The 9,919-nt window shown below is 39.1% G+C and overlaps 1 long non-coding RNA gene and 1 pseudogene across 1 annotated transcript; both read right to left on the bottom strand.

The window, feature by feature from the left end:
- Nucleotides 1–85: 85 nt before the first annotated feature.
- Nucleotides 86–2,723, bottom strand: LOC112079546 (uncharacterized). Its single transcript, XR_011479280.1, has 5 exons — nucleotides 2,623–2,723; nucleotides 2,280–2,350; nucleotides 1,818–1,873; nucleotides 1,336–1,499; nucleotides 86–191 (listed from the first exon to the last, which is right to left on the bottom strand). It is a non-coding gene; the product is annotated as an uncharacterized lncRNA (long non-coding RNA).
- A 1,565-nt stretch (nucleotides 2,724–4,288) lies between these two features.
- On the bottom strand, nucleotides 4,289–8,912 carry LOC112079545 (serum paraoxonase/arylesterase 2-like; annotated as a pseudogene).
- Between the last annotated feature and the right edge of the window lie 1,007 nt (nucleotides 8,913–9,919).

Genomic DNA, 9,919 nt, shown 5'->3' with positions numbered 1-9,919 from the left:
TGACTGTACAGTATCATAGCCAATGTGGTTCATCCACATCATGTAAATATCTCACACCTACCTATGAAGGAGATCATGCTTTATAGTTTTCAGGTGCACATGGTGTTGTCCTCTTTCGACGAATAGAAAGATCTCTAGCTGGCTCGTGTAATGTTGAGGGTGATTGACAACAAACAGATGGATGGTTTTATCTGGAAGGAGATGAAAGTTCAGCAGTGAAGAATATGGTCTCTACTGTCCCCTCTGGTGTCTAAGGCTCTCTATTGATTGACAGGGAACACACAACACACACACACAACACACCACACACACACACACACACACACACACACCACACACACACACACACACACACACACACACACACACACACACACAACACAGTAGTGTTCATAATTCCATAGGCAATGGTCCTGAAGGGTGTTCCCAATTTGGGATAATCTGGTCTGGAATAGAGGGATTTGCTGCGATTTCTGACTTGAAGTAACTAGAATAACTGCTGACACATGTTTTATTGTATACTGTACTCTTACTGTGTACTGTTGTACTGTAATCTGTACTGTTCTGTGACTGTTGTAACTGTAACTGTACTTTGTACTGTATACTGTACTGTTGTACTGTAACTGTTTTACTGTATACTGTATTGTTTTTTGTATACTGTACTCTTTTTGTGTACTGCTTGTACTGTTCTGTACTGTTGTAGCTGTATCGTATTGTTTTACTGTATACTGTACTATTTACTGTGTTGTATCTTACGTTTACTTACTGTATTTTTAGAACTGTCTTTTTATGTGTCTTTACCTTATCTGTATGTTACTGTAATCGACTTTACTGTAAGCTTATTTTTCATCTGACTTATGTGTAGTGGTAATGTTTCTTACTGTTGTACTGTATACTGTACTGTATACTGTCTACTGTATACTGTACTTGTACTATCTGTACGTTTTACGTATACTGTATTGTTTTACTGTATACTGTACTGTTTGCTATACAGTACCAGTCAAATGTTGGACACACATACTCATTCAAGGGTTTCTTATATGCCAAGAGTGTGCATAGCTGTCATCAGCAAAGGGTTGCTAATTTGAAGATCTAAAATATATTTTGATTTTTTAACACTTTTTTGGTTCCTCAGATTCCATATGTGTTATTTCATAGTTGTATGTCTTCCTATTACTCTACAATGTAGAAAATAGTAAAAATTCTGAAAACCCTTGAATGAGCAGGTGTGTCCAAACTTTTGACTGGTACTGTATATTGTACTGTACTACACCCTGTCCAATGTTTTGAAATGAACTAATTTCATATGTGAGAGCTAAATCTCCCATACTTTACCTGTCTCGTCAATGTAGACACTGATTCCATGGGGGTTGAAGAGTCCCGGTCCAGGTCTCCTTTGATTGTCAGCTCCACGGGATCAGTCTGGGGTCCAACAGGTCCAGGGTATAGATCTTCCCTGGGTCATCAGAGAAGGAGGGCATTCCAGGATATTTCAAGCCCTGGTGGGGGGGTAATGATTTACATGAGTGACAGGGTTAATCCTAATGGCTCCTATTCCCTATATAGTGCACTACTTTTGACCAATTAGTGCACTATGTAGGGAATAGGGTGCATTTGGGATACAAACAGGGTGTATGTTTGTTTTGTTAAAAACAGCCATTTTATCTGTAAAAATAGTTATTTTATCATCAGTGTGAGTGAGTAGTATGTTCAACATGCAATATTATGAATTGAGGACAATATTTTAATTATTCAGTGTGCCTTACCAGAATATGCTTGCCATGAAGGATCGCATCATGACAATGGATATTACTTACGGTGCTTATGATGGCCAGTCCATCTCGAAGTATGGTGAAGTCCTCTGCTCCATATTCTGTACATATAGGATTTTCCACAAACCATTAGCCCTATATCAATGTATCATTTTTATCCCATAGGCCTTCATTGAACATAACATTCATCATCATGACACCAAACAAAGCATGCTGGGACACGTTGATACTTGGCCTATTAGTCTAATGGACTTCAGCCCTGACACTTGCCCAAGTAGCAGTGATACAGCCTGATCTCATCACATATACTGAGAAGACTCATTATTTTGAGCCTCCTGGAATAACTGGAATAGGCTCAAAGTAGAACAGGCTATTTCAACATTACATTGGTATCTATCTCACACCGATGTGAAACACAGAAGAACTATACTATATGTAATTAATTAAAGCATGAACTGTTATAATGTCAATGTATGATTACAATTTAATGGACTGGTTCAGACATACCTATATTCTTTAATAGGTGACAGTTGGGGAGGCGTTTTACAGGCACTTCTCTGTTGGCAAGGGCTATTTCACTGCAAATAGAACCCGGTTAATATTACTTTGGAGTGAAAGCAAAAGCAACACAGATCATTCTGAATTCAGCTTTTGACACTCTCACACCACTGCTCAATTCACCTAAAGTAGTTCAAATATCACCTTTTAATGCTGAGGCCTCTGTTGACATGTCAATCAGGTCAATATTGTAAACTCTGATCAGGAAATGTAGCATGATTCTGAAGAAGACATTCCAAAGAAGATACACACGCCCGATAATGTTAAAATGTTCAGCAACCATGTAGCCTACCTCAATTTAAGAAGTCGTTGCCCCAAAAGAGCTGCCAAGGCAGCAATGCAGATGGTAACAAGCACCACTTCATGGCAGACGAAACTCTTTCCCTTCCTTGGTCAAAGTTTATGAAAGCGGTGTGCAAAATGTGGGTGTGTTGTGTACAGGCAGAGTGCAATTGCACAGTTGAACCATGGGGCGCGCTGTAGTTTAGCAATTCCTAGAGGAGGTCAAATCTGCAGTACCAAAACTGTGATCCCCGGGTTCATGATGAGGATATTGTCCACATCACTTGTTTGCTGCTAAAAACAGTTGAGACTTGCACGCCAAATTAGCGTCCCACATTTAATGTAAAGAAGTTACACACTTGTGAAGAAAACAATATTCAGTTACATCACAACTGAATCTAGTTCATTTTACAAAGAGGGTAAAAAAACGTTTAAATACTTGTTTTCCATGTCAAATCAGTGAGACGTACCTGTAATTTAAACATAACTTTAACCTCTACGCAGTGGTGTAATGTACTTAAGTAAAATACTTTAAAGTACTACTTAAGTAGTTTTTTGGGGTATCTGTACTTTACTATTTATATTTTTGACTACTTTTACTTTTACTTCACTACATTCCTAAAGAAAATAATGTACTTTTTACTCCATAGAGTTTACCTAACACCAAAAGTTACATTTTGAATGTTTAGCAGGACAGGAAAATGACCAATTCACTTATCAAGAAACACATGGTCATCCCTTCTGCCTCTGATCTGGCGGACTCACTAACACATGGTCATCCTTCTGCCTCTGATCTGGTGGACTCACTAAACACATGGTCATCCCTTCTGCCTCTGATCTGACGGACTACTAAACACATGGTCATCTTCTGCCTCTGATCTGACGGACTCACTAAACACATGGTCATCTTCTGCCTCTGATCTGACGGACTCACTAAACACATGGTCATCCCTTCTGCCTCTGCTATGGCGGACTCACTAAACACATGGTCATCCCTTCTGCCTCTGATCTGACGGACTCACTAACACATGGTCATCCCTTCTGCCTCTGATCTGGCGGACTCACTAACACATGGTCATCCCTTCTGCCTCTGATCTGACGGACTCATAAACACATGGTCATCCCTTCTGCCTCTGATCTGACGGACTCACTAAACACATGGTCATCCCTTCTGCCTCTGATCTGACGGACTCACTAAACACATGGTCATCCCTTCTGCATATTTTATAAATTATGTCTGAGTGTTGGAGTGTGCCCCTGGCTATCCAGACATTTTAAAGACAAGACAATGGTGCCGTCTGCTTTGCTTAAAAGAAGGAATTTGAAATGATTTACACAGATATTTTTGCAATTACATTTACTTTGGATACTTAAGTATATTTAGAACCAAATACTTTTAGACTTTTACTCAAGTAATATTTTACTGGGTGACTTTTCCTTTTACTTGAGTAACTTTCTATTAACGTATCTATACTTTTACTCAAGTATGACAATTGGGTACTTTTTCCACCACTGCKTCTATGGGATCGGTGTCCCCCCCACGGGACAGTTGAAATAAAGAGCGCTAATGTGATTAGCATGACACTGTAAGTGTTGGTCAATTTCTTCAACAAATGATCAGGTCTATATAATTATCAAACATACATTAGTAATGGAAAGGAAACACAGACTCTTAGTTTAAGTATTAAAATACTCCTTTTAGTAATACAATTGTAGGCAGAAGTTGTTACAGAGTACAGTATAACAGTACATGATAGGTCTCCCCAAGTTCTGCAAAATGTCTAAGACATCCTGCAACTCATATAGCCTCTCCCAGTCCTCCTTGCATGAGTTCCCCTGGCAACAACATTTTAATAAATCTAACCTCCCTCTGACAGCAGTAACCATCTTATCAGCAATTAAAAGCTCAGAAGTGGGTTTGACCGAAACTTGACCTTTCATCACAAGTATAGGGTCATAACAAGGTGAACAAGTGTAAGCATCTTCTGACAGGTGGCTGGTTTTATCAGGTCTGTGACAGCCTTGTGCTCTCAGAAAACCAGATAACCACGGTGGGATCCAGACAGGAGGAGTCTGAACGTAGAAGCCTTCTGATAGTGTCTGAAGGTCACAACACTCAAAAACAGGTTTTAACACACACACAGAGGTCTCCTGAAGAGGAGACCTTTCAGTTTATCATAACATAATTTATTACCCCTTTAAAAGGTATACGGCCTTGGTTTAACCCTCTTCATTAGTAACAAGAACATTTCCCAGGACATAGACATGTCTTATATGGGCAGAAAGCTTACATTCTTGTTAATCTAACTGCACCGTCCAATTTACAGTAGCTATTACAGTGAAAAAATACCATGCTATTGTTTGAGGAGAGTGCACAACAACAAAAAAATAATTATCACAGCAACTGGTTTGATATATTCACCTCTGAAGGTAAATAATGTACTTACATTCAGTAATATTGCTCTGATTTGTCATCCTGAGGGTCCCAGAGATAAAATATAGCTTAGTTTTGTTTGATAAAATCAATTTTTATATTAAAAAACATCCCATCTAGATGTGTGAAGGTTGGTGTCTTTTCTGTAGGGAAACTAATTATCCATAATTTATGACATTCCTAGAAGTGTGTAAACTTTCATTTTTTATTACCATATCATTTTTGTATGTTCTCTATAGTTATGTACTTGTATCAATTGACCAATTCGGCACATTTGGGCAGACTTGAAACAACATTTTGAACAGTAATGCAACGGTTCATTGGATCAGTCTAAAACGTTGTACATACACTGCTGCCATCTAGTGGCCAAAATCTAAATTGCACCTAGACTCCTAAGTGAGATATTGGCCTTTCTACTGCATTTCAAAGATGAAAAAAAATAATAATAATTTGAAAATGTTTTTTTTCTTTGTATTATCTTTTATCAGATCTAATGTGTTATATTCTCCAACATTAATTTCACATTTCCACACACTTCAAAGTGTTTCCTTTTAAATGGTATCAAGAATAGGAATATCCTTGCTTCAGGTCCTGAGCTACAGGCAGTTAGATTTGGGTATGTCATTTTAGGCAAAAAAAATAAAAAAATAAAAAAGGGTCCTTAACAGTCAGCTTATTCTTATCAAGAAACCAACGTCATGCATTTCAAATGTCATTTCCCCAGTCATTTATCAACTTTTATACAATGTGGCACTTGCAACATTACTATGTCTCGTTACAGGTCTTGTTCAGTGCACCAGCGTTATCTTTGACATATAATTTTGTCAACTTTATTGCAAATCTAACTTCCAGTGATTAGACAGAGCGTGCAATGAATGAACTATTTTTTTTACTTGGCAAGTTGAACCCCACAGGCCACGGCAGAATTCAGTACGGCACAACATTGAGGAACTTTCAGCTAGATATATATTATGTAGAACAGACATCCCTCCCTGTCATATAGACTAAGTAATCTTGTTAACTCTATTCATTGCATTTCTATCTGCAACATTCAGTATGTTACACACTTGCACTCTTCCGACCACAACCCACGTCGGATGCCTGTTTTCTACATAGAGCATTGGCTACTGGTCTACCTTGGCTAGATCACAGACCAAGGCTTTCTGGTAGATTGTTCCAATGAGAAGCTTTCCTCCATAGGGAGCTGCTACAGAGGATCCTATGAGCACACTGCCGTCATCAGCATAGACCTGGGTCACCACTGGCTTCTCAGAGTGGATGTCTTTAATCTGAATCACCTGTGAAAACAATATCATGAAATGTAGATGTATACCAGACAGTGAGCATTAGAGGTAACGCAATAGAAAGACACCCACATCCAGGTCCAGTCCAAGTCCACTCTAAGACCACTAAGTTCAGTCCATGTCCACTCCAAGTCCACCCCAAATCCACCCCAAGTCCACTCTAAGTCCATTTTAAGTCCACTAAGTCCACTCTAACACCACTTTAAGTCCATATCCACTCTAAGTCCATTGCACTGGTGTGTTTCCTCTCGTACAGTAGTTGGAATGTACTGTAGTCCAGCAGCTTTTATCTATAGCATAGTAGAGGCGTGAACATGTGAAAACAATGTTGGTGTATAGTACAGAGATACACTGCTGGTATATGATCCAGAAAGCAGTTCACTCAGTAAGTTTCAATAGCACACGGCAGGTGTACGAACCTCAGATCCAGGAAGATCCTCAGGATCATTTTGAAATAGTTTCCAGCCATTAGGGTGACAACCTATCCACAAGTCGCCAGTCTCAGGGTCAACATWAATGTTGTCAACAAGAGAGCCCACTTCCACGACCTGGTGACAAAGAACAATATCACGTAAGCTATAAAAATAGTCGCACACTCTATATATAGAGTCTCAGGCTCCCAGTAATTTATTGGGTAAAACACCCAACGTTTCGTTATCACTGTGCCTTCATCAGGGTGCCTGAGAGCAGAGAGTGCTTTCTTCAGGGTGCCTGAGAGCAGAGGGTGCTTTCTTCAGGGTGCCTGAGAGCAGAGGGTGCTTTCTTCAGGGTGCCTGAGAGCAGAGGGTGCCTTCTTCAGGGTGCTTTCTTCAGGACACAGTGAATGCCAAAAAATAGTTTTTTTTACCCAATACATTACTGGGAGTTTATAAATATTCGGTGTGCGACTCTTTTTAGACATAGTTTATTCGCCGTTAGTCAGCACCTTCTACACTAAATCATTTTCTTTGGGGTGCCCAGTTAGCTTTTTAAAATAATAATATCATGAAATGAGTTTCTAAAGAGCCTATTCTGGATTCAGATACAACAGCACTGGGAGAGAATAAACACATCAGATTTGAAGGCTTTCAACAGAGCAGCATGTTTCAATAGTCCATTTGACTATTTACCAGGTGTAAAACAAATCTGCCATTTTCTTGTATTTTACCTTCACTGGGGCCAAACCATTGCTTTCCAGTCGCTCCAACACATGTATGTTGTGGTCAAATAAGTCTGTCCACATATATGTGCCTACATGAAAACATAAATAGTATATGTTACATAACATCACATTAGTTACACTCAACAGATCTTATCATGTCAACATGTGATATCACTCTATAATCAAACACTTAACAGGTTTGACTGTTCCATGTGGAAGGATTATTGAACTGTGTGAACACATGACAGTACTCAAAGCGCTTTGAGATTCTTTATGTAATGTAATTATTTTTTTAATTGTAATTTTATCAAGACCTTATACAGAGCGACTTACAGTAGTGAGTGCATACATTTGAGTACTTTATTATTATTTTTTAAATGTATACTGGTCACCCGGTGGAATCAACCCACAACCCTGGCGCCATGCCTACCAACCTGAGCTACACGGACTGAAATACTTGAATAGCACTATAGAAGTTGAATAACTTATTCATCTAATTATTGTACCTTTTGTCAGGTGAGATGTTGATGCCATTGGCCATGTAAAATCCCTCGCCACTACTTTGACCTCTTCAGGGCTGTAATACACCAACGTTAGACCAGGCTGACCAGAAGTACCTCCAGAGTAATTCCAGAGTGCCTCCACTGAAATAGCGATCGTTGGTGGCATAGAAGCTCTCCACTCCACCAGCCACAATGTCATTCACACTAAGAGAAAACCACAGATCAACTTAAAAACACGATTTACTCTAAATGGCATATTAAAGAAACTGTTGGATGCATTAACAACATTACACAACAAAAATGAGCACTAGTTTGTGCTAGTTCAAAATGTCCCTAATTTCTCCAAACTCTCAGTCTTGAGAGTACAAGTTTAAGAGGATAGGCTACATTTCCATATTGTTACCATGTAATTAACACTTTTAGCCCCCTGCTGTAATATGAAACTCTACCGGACAATCTAGGTAACAAACCAAATTGGTTTGAAAGCAATGACATGACTTTAGCTTCTTGCATACCTGTGAAGGAATTCTACGTTATGTGTTTTCACATAGACAAGGGCCGTGGTCCTCCTCAACAACACGAAGATCTCCACTTGGGTTTTTTGTTGAGGGTGATTGCACCACAACAGGTATACTGAGTTATCTGGAAGTGGAAAAACATTCAGCTCAATCAATTTGATCCGTCTTGTGTTTTTGACAGTTCTCTTTTCACACAAGGAGAAGATTGGGAAGAGCAGCAGATGCATTTCAAAACCTGTTTGAGTCCCAAAATGCACCCTATTCTATATAGCGCACTATTTTGACCAGAGCCCTATAGGGAATAGTGTGCCATTTAGGGAATACCCTATCCCTAATGCCATTTGTGACACAGATTATGGGTTTATTTACCCGTCTCATCTGTGTATACACTGATTCCATGTGGATTGAGGAGTCCAGGTCAAGAGCCTCTCCCCATGCGGAGCTCGCACTGCTTTCATCCTAGAATCTTCACTCATATCAAGGGTTACATCTTTCCAGGGGCATCTGAATAGGATGGGCAATAAAGGATCTTCAAGCCTGGTAATTCCAAAATAATTAGATTAATATTAGGACACGTTAGATAGCCTAATACATTTATTTGCCGACTACATTTTTATGGTGCTGTTTCATATAGGCCAAGTCAATGTTGTAACTCACAGTGCTAATAATAGCAAGTCATTGGGAAGTATTGTGAGGTCCTCTGTCCGTACTCTGTCAGAAAATCAATCCACATGTGTTCAGATATGGCCTTTTACAGGCAAATAACGTTGTCCAGTTACTTCATATAATACCATTGACATGTGGCATAGAGCTTATGGAAAGGCATGCCTTTAATATCATCCAGCAGTGTTAAAGTTCCCAATGTCCTGTACATATGTGTACTGTACGCACCAAGGCTTTTGATTGGATGGCAGTTTGGGAGGTGGGTTTGGACAAGCTTTCTGGAAGCAAGAGTCCTTTTCCTGCAATGTAAAAAAAGGTTCATAGTTACATCCCTTCAAAGTTAACTCCAGAATAACATGCAATTTCAACACTGTAGTTATGACTTAGGGCATTTTTATGTGTCTATGTAACAAACAATCATAAATTATAGCCTAGTCAGCTATCACATTTGTATAGCCTCCAAATCCAATTATAGCCTCAGACTACTGTAACTTGAGCATTTGAGATCATATTTATGTCTTCATAGCCTGACAGAAAAGGCCATGCTTGGCACACAGCGCATCGCTGTCTTGTCACAAAACATGTAGTGACACTCAATCTCGTCAATTTATAAGTTCAGAAAAGTGAAAATAACTCCAACCATTATTACTCAGTAATAAACCACTGGCTAATAAAGGAAAGCTAAATAGAAAAACAGGTTAGTTGCTTATTTGCTTGTTGTCAAACAAAACAACTTTTTGAGGT

Source organism: Salvelinus sp. IW2-2015, unplaced genomic scaffold (assembly GCF_002910315.2).
Source record: "Salvelinus sp. IW2-2015 unplaced genomic scaffold, ASM291031v2 Un_scaffold8414, whole genome shotgun sequence".
NCBI lineage: Eukaryota > Metazoa > Chordata > Actinopteri > Salmoniformes > Salmonidae > Salvelinus > Salvelinus sp. IW2-2015.
Note: the sequence above shows the minus strand (reverse complement) of the source record. Positions and strands in the feature narration are given on the sequence as shown.